Genomic DNA, 27,809 nt, shown 5'->3' with positions numbered 1-27,809 from the left:
CCAATTTCATTACTGGCCAAGGGGAGGTTAGCTTTTGTGGCATGTGAGGGGGCTGAGGGAAGGGGCAAATTGTTGGATTTTGCAGCTGTTTGAACCCATTATAGGTATTTGGGGGTGAAAAATTACCTTAGTTTTATAAAATTGTTTGGGGAGTTTAGTGGGCTATAAGGGCTCTAAAATGAGGCCCAAAAAGTTGCATGCCCATCCCCATTATAGATGGCACAGAACATAGAACATTTCATTCATTATGGCACCCATTTTGTGGGTTCTCATATTTCTTGTATGTACACATACATACAGTCGGCTCTCGGTATCTGCAGACTTGCTATCTGCAAATTTGAGTATCCGCGGATGGCAAGCCCACGTTGTCCCCAGTGGTGGCATGTGCACGTGGCTGCACTGGCACTGGGTACAACAGAGGCTATCCCTAATGGCAGTACAGCCATGTGCATGCAGCCCCATTGAACTCCCATTGTCCCTAATGGTAGTACCACTGTGTGCGTACACTGCCTTTGGGGACAATGGAACTTGAGCATCTGCAGATTTTGATATCTGTGGGGGCGGGGGGACGGATACCAAGGACCAAGTGTATTTTTGATTTTATGTGCTGTAACTAAATTTGTTGTGTTTGGTTTTCTTAATTGCAATATATTTAGTTTATGTTAATTCTATTTTTGTATTTAAAAGTGATTAAAGAAAATTATTTCAAACCAACTGTCTCAAGAAACAGTTCTCAGTTTAGCCATAGAGGTGTGTGTTTGTATAACGGAAGAATTGTCTAAAGAGAGTTCTAGAGTGGGTTGATGATGGATACCTGGGAAAAATGGGAACGGCTCAAGTAAAGAAACTAGAATACGAAGCCAACAAATTGAATAGGTGATGTCAATCGAATAGAAAATTAGCCAGATTGAATTTAGGTCCTCGGAAACAGATTGCAAGTCAAGGACAAAGCAAGAAAGTATAGCTAGTGAACTATCTTAACCAGTACTCCTTTCTTCCCTGTCACAGGCCTCTGCAACTCTGCTGAAAAGGGCTTAAGTCCAATGCGATGCAAGTGAAACAGATTTTTAAGAATTTTAGAGGAGGTTGCAAGAGGAAGGGCAATAGAGCTCCTTTTGTTTCCACTCGCAGACACTACTTCATTCAGTTCCGTGACAATGCTAGACATAGCCAGGGTATGTTTGTATGTTCATCTGTAATTTGTTATGGGTTGTAATTGGCAAGAACTATCCTTTAATCATCCTGATTGAGAGAACAACATGGTATTCATAGGTTGTAAAGATTTGATGGGCAGTAAATAATTCATGACCTCAACCAGTCAGAACTAAGAACTACAAATAGGTAGTTTAAGGAGAATAGTGTAAAAAGGAAATGGGAAGAGGAATCTAGTAGCTCTTTTAAGATTTACTTATTCTGCCATGAGCTTTTGTTGATACCAATCCACTGCTTCATATGCACTGATGAGGTGCAATATTCAAACCATAGGTGTGTTTAAATGAATAGTTGTGAGAGTGGGATCTGAAGAATGTAATAGGATATAATATAATAGGATACATAAAGATGCATATTGTGACCTAGCCATACATCTTCAAAGTGTTGTGAAAGATAATACAGGTTTTTCAAGTAGATTATCTGTTTATGCTGATGTTTGAAAACAATAAATCTGCTTATCAAATGTCAATTTCCTTGGCATCACAGTCTTGGAATTTCCGAGTGTATCCCAAAGTTCAGCTGTTTCTCTTTCCAGTCTTCATTTGATTTTGTTTGTTTGTTTCAGAATTGCCACTTCTAGTCAGAGATTGTATGTCCAGGAAGGTTGAAATGCCATTCAGCTGGTTTGTGAGTGTTGCCATTTCCAATTTTGGATTTGTGTCCCTTTATCCCCTGGTACAGAGACTGTCCTATCTGTTCAGTGTACTGTGTAGGGAGCAGTACTGATAGAGGGTAGCCTATATATCAGTGGAGGATGGACAAGTAAATGGACCTCTTGTTGTCAGTGACACTTTAACATAGTTACACTGGATTCTACAGTTACACAATGGCATTGTGGTATTGAGCTCACTAGTTCCACAGTGATTAATTAGTCCACCAACCAGCAAGTCAAAAATAAACAAGACAACTGTATTTATAAAGTACAGTGGGCCCTTCCCTTACACATTCCCTTATCCATTCTGGAAGGCCAAAAACATGTATGCGCACACCATTCTTTTTCTTACAGCATGGCTTCAGTGTAAACTGAAAGCAGTGCATGGCGCAGGTGCACTGTAATTCTGCTGCTGTCATGCCCAGCCAGACAGAGGACTCAGAGGATGAGGAGGAGGCTGAACTTGAGCCCCAAGTGGAGGTGGAATTTGAAGCCGAGCCTGGCCCTAGCTCTGCTCTACCAGCTCCAGGATATGGATGAGGAGGACAATGAGGTACCTACCTTTAGCCAGTGAAGAACTGAAAGGGCATGCCTCCACCGGTCCAGGAGGCTTTATGAAAAACGCACAGCAATCACGAAGCACCTGTGATTAGGAACTTGATAATATAAATAGGTGCAAGATGCTGAACTCCTTCATCAGAGCTTATCTGAACCTCCTAGCAAAAGCACGTTTCTCTCACTCCCTTGGACTTTGTTGGCTGAAACCTTGCCTCTTGGACTACAGATTGATCTGGAACCCTTGACGTTTGGACTGCCTTGCTGACCTGTCTTTCTGGAACACTGGACCATTGGCTTGCCTGACCCTTCTCTATCGGACACTGATTTGGAACTTGGGCCCATACCTTACGCGAGGGATCCATTCCAGAGCCCCATTATTTGTAATGGGGCTCATGCCTGCGGTGGGGTGCAGCGAGCACACCAAGGGCACGCGTCCCATTACTTCTTCCGGTGCACACCAGGGCTTTTTCCGGTGCGACTTTCAGCACATGCTGAAAGCCGTGTATGTCGTACCTGTGTATGATGCGGGTGCACTGTATTTGATTTCTTGCATTTGTAAAGACCTTTGGTTTTGCTTATAAATCTCTGCTAGGCTGTTCTGAGCCGTTATCAGTTGTCTTGGAAGCTTTCCCGGACAGATGCCAGAACCCCTGAATGTGCCTTTTGTCTATGATTTTGAGGGCATTACTTTGGGTTATGGTTTATTGTCTGCTTTTTCAACAAAATAACCACATCTGAGTGTTTATTACATTGTTTTTATTTGTTGTTGTTTTAGTATTCTGTTTGTTGTCATCTTTTGATGATAATGATGATGATAGTGATGCAATTCACTGAACTAGGAACCAGTGGTGTTTCCGCCCAAAGTGTCACCTGGTGTGGGGAGGTGGGGCTTCCGAGGGGGTGGGGATAGCTGGGCCAAAAGGGCACTCCTCCTCTTTGCTGATGCAGTGTGTAGAATGTTGCCACAGCAGTGAGGCAGGAGGTGCACATGGCCCTCTCAGTGTGCCCCCCCCAGCCGCCTTTTTAATCTTGCATGGCCACGTGGGACCCAGAAAGCAGCTGCCCGTCTTCCCACCCCCAGCCTTCCAAGTCCTGCAAGACCATGGTCCTGCAAGAATTGGAAGGCAGCTGCCCACTCCCTCGGGAGGGGGGGGACTACCTCATTGGGTGACACTCCCCTCTGACACCACTGCACCCCCTACTGACACAACTGCTAGGAGCTGCACTTAACACAACTTCTGAGAATGCTCAATTGATTATGCAACTGTTTTTACCCTAGTGTAGTGTTTGAACAGGACTCTAGCCAACCCAATATTGTTATTCATTTGAACAACATGGTTCAGAGAGATGTCATGAAAACTTGCATTTAATACACGAGAGTCAAAGCATGGGATTAACAAAACATATGTAAACATAACATTCATGTTTTAATGGTTAATCTGTGCTGAGGTAGTTGATGTTATTAGTCACAAAAGGAAACTGTTGTATTGTCTGTCTTTTTTAATGGCATCTTTAGTTCATGTAAATTAGGATATTTGGGATAGAAAGCTTCTGTTCTAGAACATATAGCAACAATTTAGGTGCTAAATGAAAAAGTCCTATAGTGCTGGTCTTCAGGGAGAAGTAACAAGCAGAGGAGAAAATGTGCTAAGCTAAGGATAATCATGCAATACACCAATAAAAAATAGAGGTACAGTATTTTGCTTCTGTTTCTGTTTAAGGCTCTGGGGGCTTTATTGGATGTGCTTGACCGGACTCTGGATATACTATCACTAGCATCTTTCTTCTTGCTCTGTAATCCTAAACAAGTTTGTTCAGAGGTAAATCACTTTGGGTTCAGTGCTACGTCCTCCATACTATGTGTAGTTAACATTTTCAGCCTCAGGTAGATAGAGAGTATTTTATGTTTTTTGAAGTTCTTGACATCTGAAAATTGAAAATTGACTCTTAACTTGCATGAAATACTAACACTGGAAGTTTAAAATTGCTTTGCTGTGCTTGTTCTGGTTAGATATCCATGAAGTAGCCTGATCATCAGTCTGTTTCTGATTATCTGTTTTTGTTTAACACCTGTTTAAAATTCTTTAGCAAACATCCTGACTTTTAATAGCAAAGATTGACTCAGAAGACTGATTATCTTAATTGCATAAATTGCAAATGACCAATGCAGAAAAGCAGTGTTAGTAAAACAAATGATTAATTTCAGGAACTGAAATGCTAATGAAAGAGCTTTGGGTAACTGTGACAAAAAACACTTGAAAGCTTGAAGTCCATATATCATCAATTCATGTATCTATTTTTCTGTTCCCTGCACTGTATTAAATTTATACCACTATGAAGATAATTTCTCAGAAACTACGAGTGTATCCTAATCTCTAAAGTACATCGGCACCCTTGCATACCATACTTATGCCTAAGAAAATTTACCAATATGAAAACACTTGCAAAGTGCCAAGTATTTGTGTCTTCATGTGAAGGCTTTACATACTATTCTGTGGTTTAACATCAAATAGAAACCTTCCCATTAGCCCATTCATGTATCATACCTACAGCTGAAGTTAAGAAACAAGTACTACTGTTATATGTTAAGACACGGTTAAGTCACCAGTATCTGAAATGCTTGAGATCAGAACTCTTTTAGATTTCTAATTTTTAATATTTTTTTTAGAATACCTATATTTGCATATATGTACATAATGATATCTTTTTGAGATGGGAACAAAATTTAAATACAACATTCATTTATGTTGTATATGCATCTTATAGCGACCCAACATGGTATAGTGATTTGAGTGTTGAATTATGACTCTGGAGATTAGGGTCCAATTGACCATTCAGTCATGAAAACCCACCGGCTGATCTTGGGCAAGTCACATTCTCTTAGCACCAGAAATGTTCACCTCAGGGTTGCCATAAGCCAGATATGACTTGAAGGCACACAACAACAACAATAACAACACACCTTATACACGTAGCCTGAAGGTAATTTTATACAATATTTTAAATAATTTTGTGCATGAGACAAAGTTTGTGTACACCAAACCATCAGAAAGCAAAGGTGTCACTATTACAGCCACCTATGAAAAAGTTTTGGGTTTTGGAGAATTTTGGATTTCAGAATTCCAGATGAAGGAAAGTCAACCTGTAATGACATAAGCTGGAATGAATCTAAGCAAAGCCTGACACTCTTCTTTCTTCGCTTTCCCTAATTCATGGCTTGTCATTGTGCACAAAGCAGGAACCTAGACAAATTACTCAGCAGGGCAGCTGCAAATCACACTCGTTTGTGGAGCTGAGTAACTGAGCAGGTTAATTTTCAGCCATGGTTCTTGGTTCATGTGTAATAACAAGACACCTTCTAGTTGCATAGAAGGAAATGAGAAGAACAGTGAAAATTTGAGCCTGATTAATTGCTGTGCTAAATTATAGGATGGGGGAAAGCCCAGGAGGGAGGGGGCAGCCAGGAAGGGTATGTGTGTGCTGCCTTGACCCCTCCCATGTCTCAGTTAGCTGGTCCCACTTGATTGAGGCATGGGACGTGAGGCAGGGGGGCACAATTATTCACAGTTTTTCCACTTTCGTGGGGGCTGACCGAGCATCAGAGCATCCAGTCATGCCCTGCCATCATGCCCCTTCTCCCTATGCCCTTACTTTGACAATATGCTTTGTGTATGTTGTACTTATTTTCATGAGGGGTATCACGCTTTCACTTCCAGGCATTGCCACCTCCACCGCTTGGGTACAACAGCTGTGTCCTTTCTTAACATGCTCCTGCAACGAGGTGTTTATGTGCACAATCAGGGAATTGAGCATTCCTTTAGAACCACTCTGGCCATGTGAAGGTGTGCACTTTTTGGCAAAGAGTAGAAAAATTCACCTCTTTTTTAGTGCGGTTTTTAGCCCCCGAGTGCAGGATGGGTGCAGTTTCCAGCTGGTTTTCAGGCATGCATCATCTAAACACCCCACCTCGCAACCTGCTGCAAACTGGCTTATTGTTTCACCCCCTAGTCCTCCAAGGCAACTATTTTGTGATGTATATATACCAATTACAGTAGTTGTGTGGGTTCAAGATTCTAGAAAAACAGTGAATGGAAAAAACCAGTGAGTGGTGTGATTTTATAGAAGCAGGAAGGAAAAGTGCTACTCCTAAAAAGATAGAATTTGATTTCAAGCATGGCACTGTGAATACCTTTAACCAAGTACTGATAAGTGGTTGTGGGAAGGGGCACAGTTGCATTGACTTAATAAAAATGGAACCAAACTCTCTGTTTCTTACTAGATCAGGCCTAAACAATTTGCCAATAAGATTTTTGAAATTCCAAGTTGAAAAATGCCAGTCCTAGCTGAAGTAGACTTTGGGCCAAAACAGATGGCCCAAATGTGGCGTGGCAGCGGCGATACTAGGGTTAGGGCTGTGCACCAACTGCATGGTTACGTGCCAGCAGCGTTTTTATTAGCGCAATCATGACATCCTCCTGGCAGCACAAAAAGAACCCTTTTTTCCCCGGGTTCTTTTTACTCCAGATGGATGCCGTGCAGTCTGGCGCTGCAGCATTCCTTCAGAGGAAAATAGGCCGCCAGCACGCCGCCCTTTCGGGGGTGGTCTGTCCCGTGCCTTTGTCAGGCTAGAGCAGTGAAGGCAAAGATTGCTGATTTGAACACCACATAGAAGCTATATAATACCAGTTTTAAGAAGATTGCACTAGCTGTCAACTTGCTTCTGGTCTGAATTGAAGGTGCCAGGGAAAACATTTAAATTCTTAAATAGTTTGAAGACTCAACATCTGAAGGAACACTTTGCCATTTGTATACCTGCTTGAGAACAGAGGTCCCTCCTTTAGGTCCCAAAAGAGCATGATACATTGTGTGTGAACATGGGAAATGCCCTCACCTTAGAGGTCCAGTTGGCGCTAACGTTGGTCTAATTTCAGCAGAAATTGAAAATAATTTTGTGAAAAACTAATGATCTCATTCATGATTTTCTCCACTTTGTACGTACACATGGTTTTACTTCTTTCAATTTGTTTTAATTTGCTAGATGGTTTAACATCTAGTTTTTAGATGATAAAGTAGTGTTACTGCCTCATATTTTAAATTATTTTATTTTTATTGGATTCTGTACCCAGATACTTGGCTGTAGAGCAGGATATGAATATTGAAATAAAACAAACACTTCTGATGTGTGCGTGTGGATGCCTGAGTGGAATGGTAAAACATTCCTGAACTCCAGTGTCATCATAATGTACAATGTACAGTCACAGTTCTGTGGTATTATAAGGTGATACCATGGTGAGGTGGGGAGAAAGAAACATTCAACCCGATAAACAGAAATATAAGAAGGGAATAAGGAGGTCTTCAAGAAATACACGTGGCATAGGTCACACAGCCCATAAGCGGAACCACCCAAATGTTTTAGAGATAGTAAAAACAGGTATGAAACATTTACCCCAGCCTGTATTCAGAACTCTGAGAAGAAAAAACGAACGCTATGTGTGGTGAGAATTAGAGCTGGCCCTCCATATACACAGATTCTGCATCCACAAATTTCACCATCCATGGCTTGAAAATATCCCCCCCCCCCAAAAAAAAAAAAAAAAGCAAAAAGCAAACCTTGATTTTTCCCATTTTTCATTAAGGGATACCATTTTACTATGCCATTGTATGTAATGGGACTTGGTATTGGCAGGAGGAGATGTGTCCTGGGACTGAAACTCAGTGGATACCAAGGGACCACTTTAAAAGTTGCAACAAGTGCCAAAACATGAGGAGGGGAAAAATGGGGCAGGTGATATTTCAAATGAATATTTCAAAACTCAGCTCTCACTAAATCCCAAGGTTTTTGGCTAGTCTGGAGGAGTCCATAGATGTTTGTTTCCAGCAGACCTTCAAGTCAAAGTGAGCTGGGACCCACCTAGAGCTCTGCTGTAGATGTTTCCAGAGCTGGTTTCCCTGGAATGTGAGAACTCTTTTGTTGAATTGATCCCTATTTTCAAGGAGGCTCCTTTACAGTTGGTCCTCTGAATTCGCAGAATCTGCATCCACGGATTCAACCATCCACATCTTGTATTAAATTCCTACAAGCAAACCTTTTTTGCTATTTTATATAAGGGACACCATTTTACTACTCCATTGTACATAACGGATATTTTGGTATCCATGAGGAGTTGTGGACGCAAACCGCAGAGGATATCAAGGGTTCGCTGTATAATTGAGCTTTTAACTATTTTAGTACTTTGCATTTTCATTTATTATACTGTACAAGAATTGGTTTATTTATGAAATTTAGGATGGAACCATTTTTGACAGCTGAGTAATATGAAATACACCGTAAAAATATTTAGGAGTAGAATTTAGCTTTTAATAAGGAAGTATTGCTTATTTCACCTTTTTAGTACAGATTGAGTCTCCCTTATTCAAACAGTTGGGACCAGAAGTGTTTTCATATTTGCATTTTGGAATACTTATATTTACATACGTACACATAATGAGATGCCTTGGAGATGGGATCCAAGTCTAAACGCAAAATTCATTTATGTTTCATATACACCTTATACACATAGCCTAAAGGTAATTTTATATATTTTAAATAGTTTTCTGCATGAAACAAAGTTTGTGTACATTGAATCATCAGAAAGCAAAGGTGTCACTGTCTCAGCCACCATGAAAAATATTTTGCTTTGGAATATTTTGGATTTCAGAATTCTGGATAAGGGACACTAGATATATTACTTATATTGTGCAAGGGGGGAGTGTTAACATCTCCAGACTAGCTTGTTGTTCTTGTTGCTATGGTTGCTGTGTTATTTATCAATACATATCTCCCACCCTGTTGACAAGAATGAACTTATATGGGATAATTCATTTATTTCTATTTCGACTAGAAGCATGCCCCACAGAGAAAGAAAATAAATGCTCCTGGACAAACCTCTGTGCCAGGTAACAGCTTTCTGCAGCCTGAGGGATCATTAAGCAATACAGCCCAGTGTATGTTTGCTAACAAGTGGTCTCTGTCATTTGTAAGCTATATTTGCTCTTTAATAAATGTGGTCAAAATTGCGGTCCTTGTGAGACTTCTTTGCAAGATGAGAGCCCATCTCCTGTTCAGATTATTACTATATAAGGAGAAAATGGGAAATAAACAGGTTAAGTGGAAATGAGCGTCATAATACTGTAATACTTTTTTTCAGATGAACATTTGTAGTGTTACTAAAAGGCACTGTATCATCTCATCTCCCCTTTTGATGGATATTTTGTACAAAGAAAGGGAGTATAGGAGAAGTACTAGGTGGGAATTTGATATTTGGTTCCCTTAAATGTCTATGAGTGAGGAAGGGCAGCTGCAGTATAACAGCGTTTTCTGCAAGCACCCTGAACAGGGTGAAGAGATGTCCTTTTCCAGGACATGTCCCACATTTCAACCTTCTGTCTAGGAGGAATTTCAAGAACTCAATTTTGAGCCTAACTAGGAAGCATGAATTTACATTTATATCAGTGTTTGTAGCTTTTATTTTTGAATGTCTACATTTTTCTTGAATGTCCTACATTTTATGGTGGCTTCTCTTCCTTTGCAGTTATGACATCTGCTCATCCTCACCATGAAAAAAGGAAGCAAGTGGGTGTTGTCTATCTATGGTTGAAAGGAAAAGGCAACGTATCAGGAGTTGATCAGGGACTTCAAAGTTAATATGAAAGTTAATATGAAAGTTGGTGAAGTAAGAACAAATCAGGGGAAATGGCAAAGTGTGTCTGTAAAACCTTGAATCAGTACCTGTCAGCTAGCAGACAGAAAATTAAAAGAAGTGTGTGAATAAAGTCAGTGTTGTAGCTAGCAAGGAGGTCTGTAGAAAGGGCATAGCAAATTGACTATGGGGTTTGAATGGTCCCTGCACATGAGTGTTACAAGTTGAAAAGAGGTTGTTGTTGTTAACTGTCCTCAAGTTGATCTCACCCCATGGCGACCCTGTGGATGAAACAGCTCCAAGAATCCCTGTCCTCTACTTTTCAGCTTAGGTCCTGGAATGTCATACCAGTGATCTCCTTAATAGAGTCCATCCATCAGGAATGTTGCCTTCCTCTCTTCCTATTTCCCTTCACCTTTCCTAGCATTATTGTTTTTTCCAGTAAGTCATGCCTTTTCACGATATGTCTGAAGTACAAGAGCTTCAGTTTTGTCATCTTGGCTTCCAAGGCGATTTCTGGCTTGGTCTGCTCCAGGACCCATTTGTTTGTCTTTTTGGCTGTCCATGGGATCCTCAGCACTCTTCTCCAGCCTTACATCTCAAATGAATTGATTTTCTTCCTATCCGATTTCTTAACTGTCCAGCTCTCACATCCACACATGGTAATAGGGAATGCAATGGCTTGTATGATTCTAACTTTTGTGCTGAGTTATCTATCTTTGTATTTGAGGATCTTTTCTAGTTCTTTCATAGAGCTGAAACAGACAGCAATCACACTACGCAGCACTGATCCAGCTTTTTATGGCATAATAAGGGCATCTTTTCTGCTAAGGCAGTAGCTTTTCTGCGCTCCTGCGGTGTTCAGAGTATAAACGCTGCGCTGCCAGAGCGCAGCAATACTACCCATTATGTGGTTGGGCAGACGGCGTTGGGGCATGCATCGTATAAATGTTATGCACCCACATCGGCCCCAAGCTGGCGTATTGTGCCAGATTGCTTTGCCCCTTAGTTGCCCTCTCCATTCTTAGTTTTCTGATTCCCTGGCTGCAGTCCCCATTTCTATCAATATTTGATCCCAGGTATGAGGACTCTTGTACCACTTCTATATCTTCATTGTTTAGGTTGAATTTGTCAAGATCCTCTGTTGTCATTATTTTTGTTTGCTTTATGTTCAACGATGGACCTACTTTTGCACTTTCTTCCTTGATTTCCTTAGCAGTTGTTTCATGTCTGGCAGGTTTTCTGCTAGTATTATGGTGTCATCTGCGTATCTTAGATGGTTGATATTCCTTCCACTTATTTTCACTCCTCCTTCTTTTGTGTCCGAGCTTGCTTTCCTTACAATATGAGGGAAGAGAAAAGAGGGAAGAGAGGTAAGCTACTCATCCAGATATGAGTGGCTTGAAAGTCAGTGATAATGTGAGTGGAAAAAAGCTGGATGACTAGCCCATGCCTGACCTTCTCATGTGCTTTTCATTCAGATGTACAGAACAAATACAGTCCTTTTATACCTTTTTTTCAGGCATTAATGGCATACATATGTGTATCCCTTGACTTCTCTATCCCAACTTCAACCAAAATTTGATTTAACCATCATGAATACAGGATTAAGGTTGCCCCATAGCTGCTTAATCCTAGCCATTAAGGCATCACAAATAAAAATTAACTTTGCAGATGAAAGATTCTAAATGCTTAAGGGCAGCCTCAGAAGAAACACATTACCTAATTTTGAAATCTTAAAAAGCATGACTGACTCTTTCTGATTCTAAGCTGGGTAGAAACAACCTTCTTGCCACATGAACGTATTAAACCACCCACTCCTAGGGCATCAGAACTGCAATATAAATCACAGGCATTAACTATAAGTATATTTGATAAGATTAAGAGATGATTTATACTAGAGGTGGGCAGGTTTTGGGCTTCTAGGGTTTATTTTTCACCTTGATGCTGAGGTCCACCAGTGGGGGCCATGTGCCAAATAATGTCTCAGGGAGGTAGAAATACATTGGGAACCAAGGAATAGCACACTTCTGCACATAATGCTTAGTATAGGAATTTGATCAATATGAGCTTAAAACTCTTGAAGTCGTTCCATGAAAAAGAAAATCCAGTCCAGATGGTTTCCTCCAAGCATTATCTCGCCTCCAAGTATTATTTTCCAGTATCTTACTGTAGTGGGGGCAGGGAGGAAATCTAGTTGCTGCTGCTGTAGACAACTGTGAGTCTTTACTGATGACTACACATCATTCAGAGATCTACTTGCAGATTGCTGTGCATTTTCTGACTACATCTCCTATACCACTATATGTGACTTGGTTTGAGTCTGCCTGTTCATTACTCCAAGTCTGAGAATCCAGGTCATAACATTTGTGGAATCTACTTAATCAAACTGCTTCACATTCAGACCAGACTGAGCAACTACCCTCTTGGATCCCCCTACCAAGAAATAATGCACCAATCTAAGAACAATCCTGCTATCTCTTTCCCCTAATTAGGTCTAGTAAAAATATCGTTGACACCTCACACTGAGCAATGTGAAATAGCAGACATCATTTTAAGTACAATTGAATCCAAATTGTGAGGAGTGGTGAATGAAGGCTGGGAACTTTGTCAAGGACAAAAACCTACCTGTTGAGAACTTTAGAAATGAATCACTTCCAGATGTGCCTGGTTGTCATTCACTTGACAATATTTTTTTCCAGAAGCTGATAGAGAATAAGCATACAGATTGGGGGGGGGGTGCCTTTTTTCTTTCTTTGGTGAAGGGGGGATAACTTAACATAAGGAGGATTTGTTGCAGTCTTAGTGTTATGACTTGCAGAACCTTGTGAAAAGAGATTTAGTGTGTCATGTATATGAAACATTTAAATACTGTTAGCCTTTAAAATAGGCTTTACAACTCCTAAGCAGCTTGTCTTCCCTCTGGTTGAACTTCAACAATAAAATAATGAATCATAATTGGAAGAACAGATGAGTATTTTCAGTAATTCTTGTCAGAAGAAATATGTGAATCTTAAAATCATATAGAATCACAGAGTTGGAATGGGCATCATAGACCATTGAATCGAACCCTCCAATCAGTGAAGGGAGTTAGAGCATCCCCACCAGATCGTTTTTGAAGACATCCAGAGAAGGAAACTTTCTAGATAACTGGTTCCATTGCTGACCTGTTCTTACCATTAAGATGTTCTAATGTTCAATAGAAATCTACCCTCCTATAACTTAAAACCGTTAGACCTAATCTTATCTCTAGGACAGCAGACCTGCACCCACTTCTCTGTGATAGACTCTTGAGATATTTAGTGTACAGTCATGTTATCACTTCAATCTCTCTGCTTAGATTCTCAGAACATCAATATATCCTTTGTCCATACATATATCCTTTGGATTTCTGCTGCACAGTCTCTAGGCATGATTCCTCAAAAGTAAATCCTACTCAGTTCAGATAATTTGTCCCGAAGTAACAGTCTTGGCTGTTGTGTTGGAGTGACGGGTTAAAACAAGTTGCATTTATTCCTACTAAACACACAACAACTGAATTTCTTCTAACTACATCTGGCATTCAAATAATGAGTTGTTTTCCATTGCTTGCTTTGATACTAAATTGGAGACGCTTGGGACCTCCTCCAATAGTATTTAAAAATGCAACAGCTTTATATTAAACTTGGCTGGAATCCTTCCTGTGGAGTTATCATCCTTGTGGTACTAAATCATTGTTTCCCCTACTATCTTGCAAGATGAGATAATTGGGGCGAGTGGGGAGGGGGGGCAGAATAGTGAGGCATTTCACAGCCTCCACTGCTAATCCTCTTTCTGTGGAAGGAAATACAGAAGGTCTATTTCTCTAGTATAAATTTATTTCCATACACATACAGATTGAGCATAAGACTATGGCACGTTACAGACCGCCCAAAAGCGGGTGGTCTGGCGCCGGCTCCATTAGCTGCGCTGAGAAGCCCCAGCGGCCAGACTGCGAGGCTTCCCGGTGCAGCTAAAAAGGAGCGCCAAAATGGCACTCCTTTTTGGCCTCTGGAAGTGGCGCCGCGAGGCGCGCACTCACAGCGTCACTTCCGCCGTGCCACATCTGGGCACTGTGCGTCCAAGACGTAAATATGGCAGCGCCCATGTGGACAGGCACTGCCATTTAGTACATGCTCTGCGCGTCCTAGGGGAAGGGGCAGTTAGGAAGGTGAGAACCTTCCTAACCCTAGCACGCCCCTTCCTAACCCTAGGACGCATGGAGCGCATACTAAATGATGGTGTGTAACCCGCCTGAGATTCACAGTATTAATGCTCAAATACAGCAGTTGCCAAGCTGTGCTCTGGGGAGACCTTATGGCTCCATGTGCACTTCCCAAGTGCTCCACAGCCGCTTCAGGAAAACGAAAGAAATAAAAATGGAATTAAAGAAGAAGAAACAAAAAGCAGAATCAAAACAAGAAAACTAGATAACTTGTAAGTCATAAGGTAGGCCTACCAAGCAAAATTCCACTTTGTTCTTTATGAATATGCTCTGGCAAAATTAGTTTCAATTTTGTAACTAGTTTCAAGGCAAATATTTTATATTCCTCATGCACTCGAGATATTGGTCAATAGTTATTAGCTAAAGTTGGATCTTGGTCCTGTTTGAGAATCAAAACAATATTTTCTTCCTTCCAGGTGTCTGGAATCTGCCGACAAGTTAATATAGATTTCATTAGCCTTTGCAGAGGTGTAATCAACACCTCCAAGAAATATGTATAATACCTTGTAGATAATCCATCTGGCCCCAGAGCCTTCCTACTATGGAAACATTTCCTGTGTTGAGAACTTTTTATTTAATTTCTCCCTCTGTTTTTCTGAAATCTCCAGTGTGTCTTGTTTCTTCAAATATTCTTCTCTTTTTAATTTTTTTCTGGGTTTTTCGGGCTGTGTGGCCATGTTCTAGAAGAGTTTATTCCTCATGTTTCACCAGTATCTGTGGCTGGCATCTACAGAGAATGCCACAGCCACCGATGATGACAAAACGTCAGGAATAAAGTCTTCTAGAACATGGCCACATAGTCCGAAAACCCCACAAAAAAATATGGATGCCAGCGGCCATGAAAGCCTTTGACTTCACATTCTTCTGTTTTATTTACTTGAAATGATTGACCTCTGTATAGAAGCAATCTACTTCCTTTTGGACCTACTGCCAACATAGACTGGCTTCATGCTACATTGACTTCACACCTCCTTCCCCCTTTCTAATAGAATAAAGAAAAATGAGCTATTTCTTTCCATCACACATGCCTCCTTTGGCAAATGTAGTTGCCATTGAAAGACATCATTTGAATGTGGCTAGCTATAAACTGTCTATGTGTCTTTATGAGTCTATAAACGACTAAGATGCTGTGTCTGGGAACCCACGCGTTTCATTGTATTTGCAAAAATCTTTGTTATTGTGTGCCTTGAAGCCATTTCCAACTTACAGTGACCCAAGGCAAACGTATCATAGGGTTTTCTTGGCAAGATTGTTCAGAAACTTCCTCTGAGGCTGAGAGTGTGTGATTTCTAATGAAATAAATTTCTCATGTAATTTGCATTCGTTTCTAGTTAAAAAGGTAAATCTAGTCCCTGGACATGAATTTCTAGTCATAACTGATTGTAGGGGCGGTGCTCTGTTACTAAGGCCCAGCGTTGTCCAAAGACGACTCCAGTGGACATGTGGCTGCACCGAACGCTGTTACTAGTTGCTTCCTGTAAATTATACAGAGAAAGTGTCACACACATTTCAGAATAGGGATTTCTGTTTGTATTTCAATACATGTGCAAAGAAAGGAGAGCTAGACGATAGTTGCCTAGAGTTTTCTGGAGAGCAAAGAGTTGCGGACACTGTGTTAGTTTGGCGATCCAAACTGCCAACAGTTTGAAAACTAAGCAAACTAGAATTCTGGTTTATAGGACTAAAATGGGGAAACAATACATTAGTTGTAGGCTTAGGTGCAGGGATGAGCAACTGTGGCCCTCCAGATGATAATATCTCACCATTGACTATGCTGGCTAGAGGCGATGGAAGTTTCGGACTAATCTGTATTTTATTGTTACTGTTTTTGTTTATGGGGAAGGGATAGGGGATTATGTAGGGTTGGTTTTATTTTTATAATTTGTATACTGTATATTTTGTATATTTCTATATTTTATCGAAGTGTATTGTAACCGTAGGGAGAGGCGGGATATAAATTATTATTATTATTATTATTATTATTGATGCTTGGAGGGCCACAGTTGGCTTAATGGTGGTTTAGGTGAGATAGTACAGTGATCTATATCAAATCCATTCTAGTAGAAACATTTAATTCTTAACTTGAAAAGGTCCATCTGTTTTGACTCTTTATCATGGAACTGAGCTATTCTAGCTGGGGCAAGTATGTTAGGAATTTGTAATATTTATCACTTTAGTTCTCATTTTAAAAATATAAAATAGAATGACATTTTATTTTCCTGGGCTTTTTTATTACCAAGTGCAACATTTTATTCTCACCCTTGAGTCAGTTTTAATTCCATGACATATCAGATCAAAAAAGGATCATTTACTCCTTTCTCTTAAAAGACCCAAAACCTTAAAGCATTAGTGCATCAGTGGATCTATTTTTTAAATGAAATAAAAACTAACAGTTATTGAAAGTTGAGGGGAATGGTCTCTTTAAATAAAAACCTTTGAAAATGTTTTTATTTTTAGTTTACTTTGTTAATTCTACTTATGGTAATTAAAACATAATTCTAATAGTGCTCAGTACAGTTCTCTCCCCAGCTGGAGAATGTTTCTAGCTTGGAGTATAACCTAGGTATGGCAATACCTAGTGATGGTGAGTTGCAAAATTATGCTTGTAAAAAGTTTGTGGTTCTTATTTTCTAACCTGTTTTAATTTGTAGGAAAGGCACAATATAAGTTTATTAATTGACTTCTGCCTGCTGTCATTCAGAGCTTGGAAAAAGAGGATATTCTCCCACACACCAATTAACAGTTCTCCAACAGAGCTTTATAGGAAACACCCTTGGAACTACAAAGACATTAGTCAGAGAGTTCTTATGTGAAATTGTACTAAACAGTACACTATCTCTATACATGCTGTGCTACATGCCAGCAAGTATTACAGACTAAAAATGTAGATGACTAACAACAGTCAAAAGCACCTGCTCTGCCCCCTAATAGAATTGGCTTGGATGTGTGTGATTATTGTTTACCTTGAGAGAGTATCATTGTTTCTTTGATCTTATTACAAACTTATAATATGGGTCTATTTTCCTACTGTCTTGATTTTTTTTCTTTTCTTTTTAAAACATGACATATTCATTAGTGCCAGGAAAGGGCTTAGAATCAGCCAGGATAAGAAAACTGTGGTTAGTACTTGTAGTTGTTAAATGCCCTTAAGTCAGTATCAACTCATGGCAATCCTGTGGATGAGACATCTCCAAGACTTCCTGGCCTCTCTACTGCTCTGGTTAGCTCCTGCAATTTCATACCCATGGCCTCCTAATAGAGTCCATCCATCTAGCATGCAGCCTATTTCTCTCTCTCTGCTTCCCTCCACCTTTCCTAGCATTATTGTATTTTCCAATGAATCATTCTTATGATGTGACCAAAGTATGATGGCCTCAATTTAGTAACCTTGGCTTTCAGAGAGATTTTCGGCTTGATCTGTTCTTGGACCCATTTGTTTGTCTTTTTGGCTGTCCGTGGGAACCTTAGCAGTCTTCTCCAGCATCACATCTCAAATGCATTGGTTTTCTTCCTACCCACTTTCTTAACTGCCCAGCTCTCACATCCATACATGGTAACAGGGGATTCAATGGCTTATACAATTCTAATTTTTATGCTCAGTTGTATATCTTTGCTCTTCAGGATCTTCTCTACTTGCTGATTTTTATTAACTGAATCTCAAGGAGTGACCATCATTGATGTTCAGAAAACATGGGAACTCCAAAAGGTGTACATTCATCTCTAATTACCTTCTCACTTACTTTATGCTATCAAAGTCACATCCTGGACTGGACAATCCAGAGCAACAGCTAGGAGAAAATTCCATACCTGAAGCATTAGCTTTTAACTTTCATTAACTGTTAACTGTTGGGAAGCTCCACACATTATTCATACACTGAGTTCCTAGGACCTCCAAAATCATTCTACATACAATGTTCAGTTGTTCATAAGGTGCTGTTCACTAGAAATCTTTTTAAAAGATCAAAATAAAATCAGAACAACAGAAAGCAGGTTGCCAAAAATAGAAAAATAAATGGCATGAACAAGAGAAAATGTTCTCTGTAATCCAACATGTTTCTGATCCTAATGGTTCATCATCAGAGAAATTCACGACAAGAAAGTTTTTAGTTATGAATATGCTGAGTCTCCATCCTGCTACAAGTTCAGTCTCCCTTATCCAAAATGCTTGGGACCAGAAGTATTTTGGATTTCAGGCTTTTTGTTGTTGTTTTTAGGGATTTGGAATATTTGCATATACATAATGAGATATTTTGGAGATGGGACCCATCTAAATAAGAGATTCATTTATGTTTCATTTATACCTTATACACATAGCCTGATGATAATTTTATATACATTTAAAAAAATAATTTTGTGCATGAAACAAAACTTGTGTACAATGAATAATCAGAAAGTAAAGATATCATTACCCACCCATCTGGACAATTTTGGAGTATTTCAGAATTCTGGATAAGGGATACTCAGACTGTGTGCTAAAAGGAACATAGAATAAAGGACCACTAGAGTCTGAAATGCCTGGGAGTGCAGTAGGAAATTAGAAGAGCCTAGATGTTCACTTGTCTCTCACAGTGTTCCCATTATATGGAAGATTCCCAGCCTAACCATGCTATATTCCTATTTCTTTAAAGAGATCCCCTCACACAGGTAATCAAACCTATAAAAGAAGTTCTTTTCTAAGCTCTAGCATTCAGTCTGATTAAGGGGTCATTCAGATGTCACTTCTTTTAGGGCAATGATGCAAATCATCTGTGTCGCGCATTCCAGGTTTGTTATTCACACTATGGAACCGCTTCAATGCGCATCTCTGGAAGCTCTGTTGCTCACACATGCAAGCATTTGAATAAAGATGGAGCTGACAATGTGAATTCATTCAAAACATGTTCAAGGCATCCAGAATTTTATCTCAGATCTATTTGGATCTATTCACATTGGTTATTTACACTACCGACAACACAGATCTTTAAAAAAAAAACTGGAAGAAAACCCTGATATCAGTTATCTTGGATTAAGTAGGCTTTTTGGCAGGCTCCCCAAAATCTTAAATCACATGCATTCAGGATGTGTGTGAACAATGGAGATTTAACACGGATTCATCCTGGATTATTTTCACTGTCTGAATAACCTCGGATGTATAGTGCAGTTTGAGGCAATGCGGACTGCTCCATCATCTTACTAGTGAACACTACCTTTCTATATACTTTTCCCTTTGTGTTCTTACTCCTTCTCTGTTTTTATTTTGAACTCTGTTCAGTCAGGGTTCTAAGGGAATCTCATTCAGACCATTCCACACAAGCCCATCACAAACGATTCATTTCCCATGCAAGAAGTGCCTTAAAATCTTCAGGGGCATCACTAAGGAGCTGAGTGGAGTGCAGACCACACCAGGTGACACCCTAAGGGTGCTCCCTGCTTCCCAAACATCCACCTTTTTGCAAAAACAGGCTGCAGTGTTCACCTACATCCCTTTAAAACCCTGGAGCTCAGCAGAAGAGATGGTGTGAGGGAGCAAGACTTAATGAGAAGAAAAAGGAGATGCCTCGGTGTTATTTTTTAAATTAAATTTTAAAAATTAATTATTATTTTTTCATATTTTTTTAATTGCATCTTACCAAATTTTCATTTTAACCACATGAAACTACACGTAAATACGTTTAGGCTGTGCATATGATATTTTAATTTAATGATATACCATAATTTTAATTTTGCTAATCATTTATGTCATAAATATTGCCATTATATTCAGTGATATATGGTCATTTTGATTTATGAGTAACTTTAGTATGAAAAACATTATTAAGGAGTCTGTATTGTGTAATATGAGGGGATGTCAGTGGGGAGGTGATGCTATGAGATAGCGCACCAGGTGACACCAACCCTAGTGATGCCACTGGCTGTCCTCAATATCCTGATGTGTAGAACAACATTGTGATTCACTGGGTTTTTTTCCCATGTAAAAGAGAGTTACCTACTCTCCTTGATGTAGACGCAATATTGTTTGCATACCAATTCATAGTTATATTTCTTTTTTCTCTTGCCAACATATGACTTCTCTCTGTGATGCTCAATGTGTACTGTACTGCTTATGTTATATTGTTGCCCCAGAACAATCAGTCTTCCTGTGGATCCCTCAGCTTTTCTAGTGCGCTATCACAATTTTATATGACACACACATATGCTTTGTGCTCACTTTGGGAGTCCCCTATCTTCTTCTTTGATGACAAAAGTATCACGGATATAAACTACTGGTCCCACTTGAATGTAGAACCAGTGTTGTTTGCTACAGATTGATTAATTCTTCATATTAAAATAAAATAAATATATTTTGACCTAGGCCTTGTTCTCTGTTTTTATAGACTCTGCTTTATGTCTTTGTTTTCATTGTGAAGCGTGAGACACCATGGTGTCCCTGTGATGCACTATGACTCATTAATATTGTAAAATACTTTTGTTGACAAGTCCTAAGATCTCCTATACAAGCTTGTGCTTACTGTCTCTGTTGTGGATGGCTTTGGCTGTTAGACAGTATTACAGCAGTAGCTTATTGGTAGAGTGCTTGCTCTGCATACAGGATGGAGCTAGTTAAATCCATTAACTTTTTTTTTCTCCATATGCGTCAGGATTTCCTGATTTGCATTGACATTGCTCTGATATTTTAATTAATAATAATAATAATTGTAAGCCGCTCTGATAGCCATTAGGGCTGAAGGGCGGGGTATAAATACCATAAATAAATAAATATTTTAACTCACTGATTAATTTTAGACGGTTAGAATTCATTACAGTGGGTGGCTATTTGTGTGGCTGATTCAGAAGGACAGAAGAAGGATTGGGACTGGAGGAAATGCATCACTTGGCTCTGTTGCTAGACTGCAAAACCAAGCAGAAGAATATCTGGGAGCAACTGGAGAGCTGGGATTGGGAAATAACTGAAGCATGGAAACCAGTAAGAGTTGTCGAATGGAATGGGGTGGGGGACCCTCAAACAGATATGGCAGCTATAGAGTGTCAGGTTCTTTAGGATCATAAAAGCTAGTATTTTCTTCTGTTGCCACCACTTATTGGCCTGTGTGTCTCTGCGAGCCTACATTACAATGCTGCAGTTATCCTATTATGTTGATTTTATTCTGATTTCTATTGTATTGTTTGCTATACAATACTGGACTTTACTATATCGTTGTGTGCGTTTAAGTTGTTTCTGACTTATGGCAACCCAAAGGTGAACGTATCATGGGGTTTTCTTGGTGAGATTTATTCAGAAGGGGTTTGCCTTTGTCTTCCTCTGAGACAGTGTGGCTTTCTCAAGACCACTCAATAGGTTTTCATGGCTGAGCAGGAATTTGATATTACTATATACAATATTTTATATTATTCTTTTGGATGAGTTGCCATGAAACCCTTTATAATTCTCTAATTTGTTTATTTTTGCTCACACAGTGCTAGTCACTTTAATAATTAAAAGTTTTTCTCAACCCCACCCACCATTTCCTCATCTCTTGGCTTCTCCTTTCCACCTATTCTGCTTTCCAACCACCCCTGATTCAGTGGGTCACATACTTTGCGGGTTTTGGTTAGGCTGGACCTATTTGTTTGGAGCCAAAAGATGAATTTTGCCGAATCTATGACCTCATTTCTTCTTGGAAGTAAATCCTATTAAACTCTCTTGCAATTCTTTAGTAATTACATTAACAATCAAACAGTGCTCAATACTTAGAAAATTCGGTGAGAGGTTTTCCGCCCCCACCCCATTTCCTAAGTGGGGAGAAGAAAGTGGAGTGACAAAACCTCATGAAACAGTTAGTGAAATAAGATATATACTTCAGGATAACCTGTCTCTGTGGTCTGTGGTCAGGGAAGGGGAATTCCATGTTGGAGGAAGACAACTTTAAAAGGAGAAGAAGAAAAAACACTTCCAAAGATTCCAATAACAAAAGGTGCCCCGTGGTCAATAGTGACTGTCTCCCTACCATTCTCAGTAAATCCTATGGCCAGACTCAAACCTAATGTTTTAAATAAAAAGTTTATTAACAGTAACTCAACTGATTAAAATATTTTAATTATTAATTGTGGTGGAAATGCATTAATGTCCCAGTTTCTAATGTTTAGCACTGTCAAATTAATTCCAAACTGTGTTGCAGAGGGTTCAAGGTTCACAGCTGGAAGCACACTTCCCTGAAGCCTTGGGAAAGCCATTGCCAATCGATGCTGGCTAGCAAAATGAATGATCTGACTTAGTGTCAGGCAGCTTTCTATGTTACTTGTCCTTACACTGTTACAATAAATCTCAAGAGATTTACTGTACTTTCATTAGGATTTTTAAAAAAAATAAAATAAAATTCACATACATGTTACTACATAAAAACACTTGTTTTGTTCTCTTTTACTTGATTTCCTATTTTTACTGAATTTTGTGTGGGGTCTTTTTTTACAAGTTATTCAGTATTTCACTACATTGGTTGGTGTTTTTCAAAGAAAAAATGGATGGTTACTTCTCAGGGATGATGGATTTACTGCTTCCTTGGGTCCCTTCCAACTCATTAAGTCTGTGAGTCTGAGAACTATATCACTATATTTTAAATACATGACTGTGGTTAAGTAGGATTAGCATCCTAATGATGGGGTATGGAATCACAGTTGATCTACTTAAACTTTGTTGCCCTGTGCCGTAGAAGAAAACTTTCTCACTGGTGTTTTTCCCCAGTTCTTTTTGCAACTCTATTCTTGAAAGTGTGGACTTTGAAGATTGTTGGAACTTTTACTGTTTTCTTTCTAAAGGGAAAATCAGATTATATAAGTATATGTTCCTTCACTTTTTTCTAAATCTTGCTCTTTGGTTCTTTCTTTTTTATTGCAATGGAGAAGATAGTAAGAAGCCATTTGACAGAAACTGAAGGTTCTGGACATTTTCTGTCCTCCAGGACCATCACTAATTGCCAACTGGAGGAAAATATGTGAAGAAAAGGAGAATTTTCTGACAGTAGTGGTCCTATAGAGTGCCCATCTTGGCACTGCCTTTCCATGGTGGTGGGATTGCATGTTCCAGTGAAAGAGACTATGCTAATGGCAGCCTCGTTGCCGGTAGGGTGTCCCAAGTGAGACTCTACTGAGGATCCAAACTAAGAGCTTTACCACACCAGCTCCATTCTCACCGCATTAATGCTTGTAATAAAAAATAGGAACTTACTACTTTTTAGTCAGCCATCACCGCACCTCTTGCACTCCTGCAACTGGGGTTCCTACCTCCTTGCACTCTCTAACCAAACTCTTCCTTAACCCCACCTCCCTGCTTTGTGCCCTACCCAGCATGTCTTTAGGGGTTTGCGGGGGTTCCTCCCTTTTTCCATGCAATTCCACAGTCCTGCAGCAAGAATAACTCTTAAAAAGTAAAAAAGAAATAAATAAAAATACTGTAATCAGAAAAAAAAATTGAAAAGATTTACAAGACACGAGCAGGGCAGTTGATGATTGGGACTCTTGGAGGTAGCTCATCCACAGAGTCCAACCTGACAGCAAATATGAACAACGAGTGGTGTTATTGTAGTACTGTCCTGTTTCTCAGTTCTCAATATTGTTCTTCAAGAAAATTAATTATTCTTTAGAGCTATACATGTTCTATTCCTATAGTTTGTATAGGAGATGTGCTGTTTTCAGTTTCTTCTCCAAATGCCTTCAGAGCTTCTAAAGAACATTGAAGTTGGGCGGGGGACCTTGAGTTCTGTACTGGAAAATCAAAGAATGCAGAGGTTTTTCAAACTGCTTTTAATGGGTTGTGGTCATTAACGAGCATTCTTCACTGCCCACATTTTCTTTTTAAAAATATTTATACACATCCAGAACGGGTCCCTGTGTAAGGCAAGGCTCCAGTGTATGTATAAATATTTTTAAAAAGAAAATGTGGGCAGTGAAGAATGCTCGTTAATGACCACAACCTATTAAAAGCAGTTTGAAAAACCTCTGCATTCTTTGATTTTCCAGTACAGAACTCAAGGTCCCCTGCCCAACTTCAATGCCGCATAAGCTCAAGCCCCATTCAATAGAATGGGGCTTGTGCTCGTGGCGGTGCAGTGCGCTTGTGCCACAGGCACGTGCACCATTCAATTAATAGCAGTATGGCTTTGTGTAAACCGGACGCCACGTATGGCGTGCCTGCATATGAAGCGGATGCACTGTACATACATACATTGGGCCCTTAGTATCTGCTGGGTTTTATTTATTTATTTATTTAGTTAGTTAGTTAGTTAGTTAGTTAGTTAGTTAGTTATACCCCGCTCTGGTTTTGGTTCCAGGACCCCTAGTGGATACCAAAATCAATGGATTTTCAAGTTGCATTAAATACAATTAATAGTAAAATGGTGTCCCTTATATAAAATGGCAAAATTAAGGCTTGCTTTTTGTTATTTATATAGTTTAAAAAATATTTTCACACCATGGATGCTTGAATCCATGGATAAAGAATCCATGGATATGGAGGGCCAACCTGACATACATGCATACAATATATGCATACAATCAGCTAGTGGAATCCTCTTCTTTGTGGTCTCTGTGATCTCAGACAACGGATTATCTGCGCCTACTCAGTGTATCTTTTGGAACCTGCTAGACCTAGACAGTAAGTGTTGTTCTGGCAGTAGCTCAGCATTCTCTGGGTGCATGACCAGTTCACTTCCCACCTAAACTCTCAATTCCTTTTCAGTCACCACAGCAGCAGCATCCATAGGAACAGTTCCTGAGTGTTTTTGTCTGGGTTCTTGGTTATCAAAACATGGACTACAGAACTACCTGACTTCTCTCACTATTTGCATTTTGGCTTTTGGATATTTGGCTTTGGCTTCTTGCTTATCTGAATATGGACTTACTTGACTTTCCATATAGTATGCAACATGGCTTCAATTTTTTTTCTCTATTGTTTGGCTACATGTACCTTTATAGGCTTGTGGTCTCCACTATTTTCATCAATGCATGCATTTTTTGTGGGGGTAAGATCTCAGAGAAGGACGGACGTTCAGAATGCCAGGTGTTCACCCTTCAGGCACACTATAATCTCTCATCGCAGTTTAAGGCTCTTGTGTGGAGAAATGCTTTGAATGTGGTGGACCATATGGCTGAGAATAGGCCTTAATCCTCAGCCTGTGTTAAGGCCGCCTCTCATTGCAACTCTGTACTCCACATTGGTACCGTGTTCCAGAGTCCACCATGGAAGGAACTCACTAGACAATATGTGCCTCTTGCACTGGGGAGCCCATGGACAATTTTCCTCTCTTTCTCCTTATCACCAAAGGGTTGGCCAAGATAAAGCAGAAAAGTGCATCCTGGTCACTCCTTGTGACCAGCATCCCTGGTTCACCTCTCCACTATCTGTCTCAAGGGGAGTTCATCAGACTGCCAACCTGCCCAAACCTCACCATTTATGAGGGCAGGGAGAGACACCCAGACTTTGTGGAAGATCTTCTTGTAGCCTCCCTACCTGCTTCTGGCAAACATGTTTTTGCAGTGGTTGCATAGACCTGCCACTCAATGCTCATATAACAACAAGAGGAACAAATTTCTCGCCTTCATATCACTTCAGGTATCTCACCATGCTTAAGTGCAAATCAGTAATGTTCGAGTGTTTCTCATTTTCCTATCCGACAAAGGGGTTTCTCTTTCATCAGTCAGATGCAACCTGTTGGCAGGCTCATGGAATTCAGAGAACATTGGCAAACCTTCCTGTTTTCCACATCCTTTGCTCAAGAGATTTCTGAAGGGGTATAAAAATCCACCACCCCCCTGTGTTTGGCTGTACTGTACACGAACCTTGAACTGCTTGTTTTCCAATTGTCAAGGAAGCCCTTTGAACCAATGGCCTTGTGTGATCTGAGACTCCTTAACTTCTTACCATCCATAACTTTGGCCAGGAGGGCAGGGGAATTATGCACCCTCTTTTCAACTCCTCTTTTCTCAGTTTCCACAGAAACAAGGTGGTCCTCCAGCCTGATATAACCTTCCTTCCTAAGGTGGTTTCTGCTTTCCCCCTGAACCAAGACATTGTGCTCCCCATGCGAAACCCCACTTTGGACAAAGAATGATCACTCCACTGTCTTGATGTGCATCGTGCATTGGCATTCTATGTGAACCATAAATCCCAAAGACTTTTTCTATGGTACTCAACCACTAGGAAGGGTCTACTAGTCAGTGCTGCGCTCCTCCAAGTGGGTTGTCACCACTATCAGACTTGCTTATGCATTCTTTAGGAGGGAACCTCTAGCTCAGGTGATGAGTCATTCCACCGGAGCTATGGCTGCATCAGCCGCATTCCTGAGAGGCTTTCCATTCCTTGACATTTGCAGAGCTGCCACCTGGTCTGAGCACTTCAGCTGTCACAACACAATACAGAGTAGATGTAAGGTCTCAGGTGGAGGCTGCATTTGGAAGGGTTGTCCTTTTTTTCCTGCATCACATCACACTCCCTCCTTTTTTTGGTGAGTAGCTTGCTAGTCTCCCATATCTGTTAGTTACAGAGACAATGAAGAAGAAAAACAGGTTGCTTACCTATAACTGTGGTTCTTTGGGTGATCTTGAATGGACTCACACAATGCCACCTCTCCTCTCTTCTTTGTGATCTACTCCCTTTGGTTCCTTGGCTGCTGCTTTGGCATCCAGGGAACTGAGGGTTAAGGTGGGAAGTGCACTGGCCATGCACATGGAGGATGTGAGGGGCTACTACTAAAAAACTTACTGCCTAGCTCTAGAAGGTTCCAAGAAATGCACTGCATAGGGGCAGATAAGCCATTTGTGTGAGTTCACAAGTGACCACTCAAAGAACTACAGTTACAGGTAAGGAACCTGTTCATCCTATTAGCATAATCATATTTATGTTACTGGAGGGCCAGTATGATGTAGTGGTTTGAGCATTGGACTAGGACACTGGGAGACCTTGGTTTGGATCCCAGCTTGGGCATGTAACATCCTCTTATCCTCAGAGGAAGACAATGGCAAAACTCTCTGAAGAAACCTGCCAAAAAACGCTATGATAGGTTTGTCTTAGGGTCAGCTGCAGTTTGAAAAACTTTGAGAGGGGAGGAAGGGTGGGAAAAGAATCTATGGCAACCACTCTAAAGTGTCACTGAAGTCAGATGGGGGGGGGTGGGGGACTTCAGGACAGTACTTTCATCCTGAGAGTTCTCCCCTCACCCTGTGGCTCTGACATTGGGAAGTCTACTTAACTCTATGATGTTAACATTTCAATATAATACTGAATAATATCAGATTATTCTAGTTTGAGCAGCAGCTGCAATAGTAAGAATTATCTAGATGATTGGGAACTTTGTGGTTTGTTCAGGTTCTGCAAACTGTTTGTCTTGTATACTACTATTCATTATAGTAGTGAATAGTGAATGATTCTTTAACTTTGTTTAGGTTTGTATGGGTCTGTATACTCAGTCAACTGTGCTGAAAATAGCTAGTCAAATACCAACTTTATAAAATATTG

The 27,809-nt window shown here is 40.1% G+C and overlaps 1 protein-coding gene across 1 annotated transcript in view; it reads left to right on the top strand.

Moving 5' to 3' along the window:
• SPTLC3 (serine palmitoyltransferase long chain base subunit 3) overlaps window positions 1-27,809 on the top strand; it is a 137,512-nt gene that overhangs the window by 31,864 nt on the left and 77,839 nt on the right. The gene's annotated exons all lie outside the window — the stretch shown is intronic.

Source organism: Sceloporus occidentalis, unplaced genomic scaffold (assembly GCF_023333645.1).
Source record: "Sceloporus occidentalis isolate IW3139 unplaced genomic scaffold, rSceOcc1.0.p SCAF_4, whole genome shotgun sequence".
Lineage (NCBI taxonomy): Eukaryota > Metazoa > Chordata > Lepidosauria > Squamata > Phrynosomatidae > Sceloporus > Sceloporus occidentalis.
The sequence above is the reverse complement of the archived record's forward strand: the minus strand, read 5'-3'. Positions and strand labels throughout refer to the sequence as shown.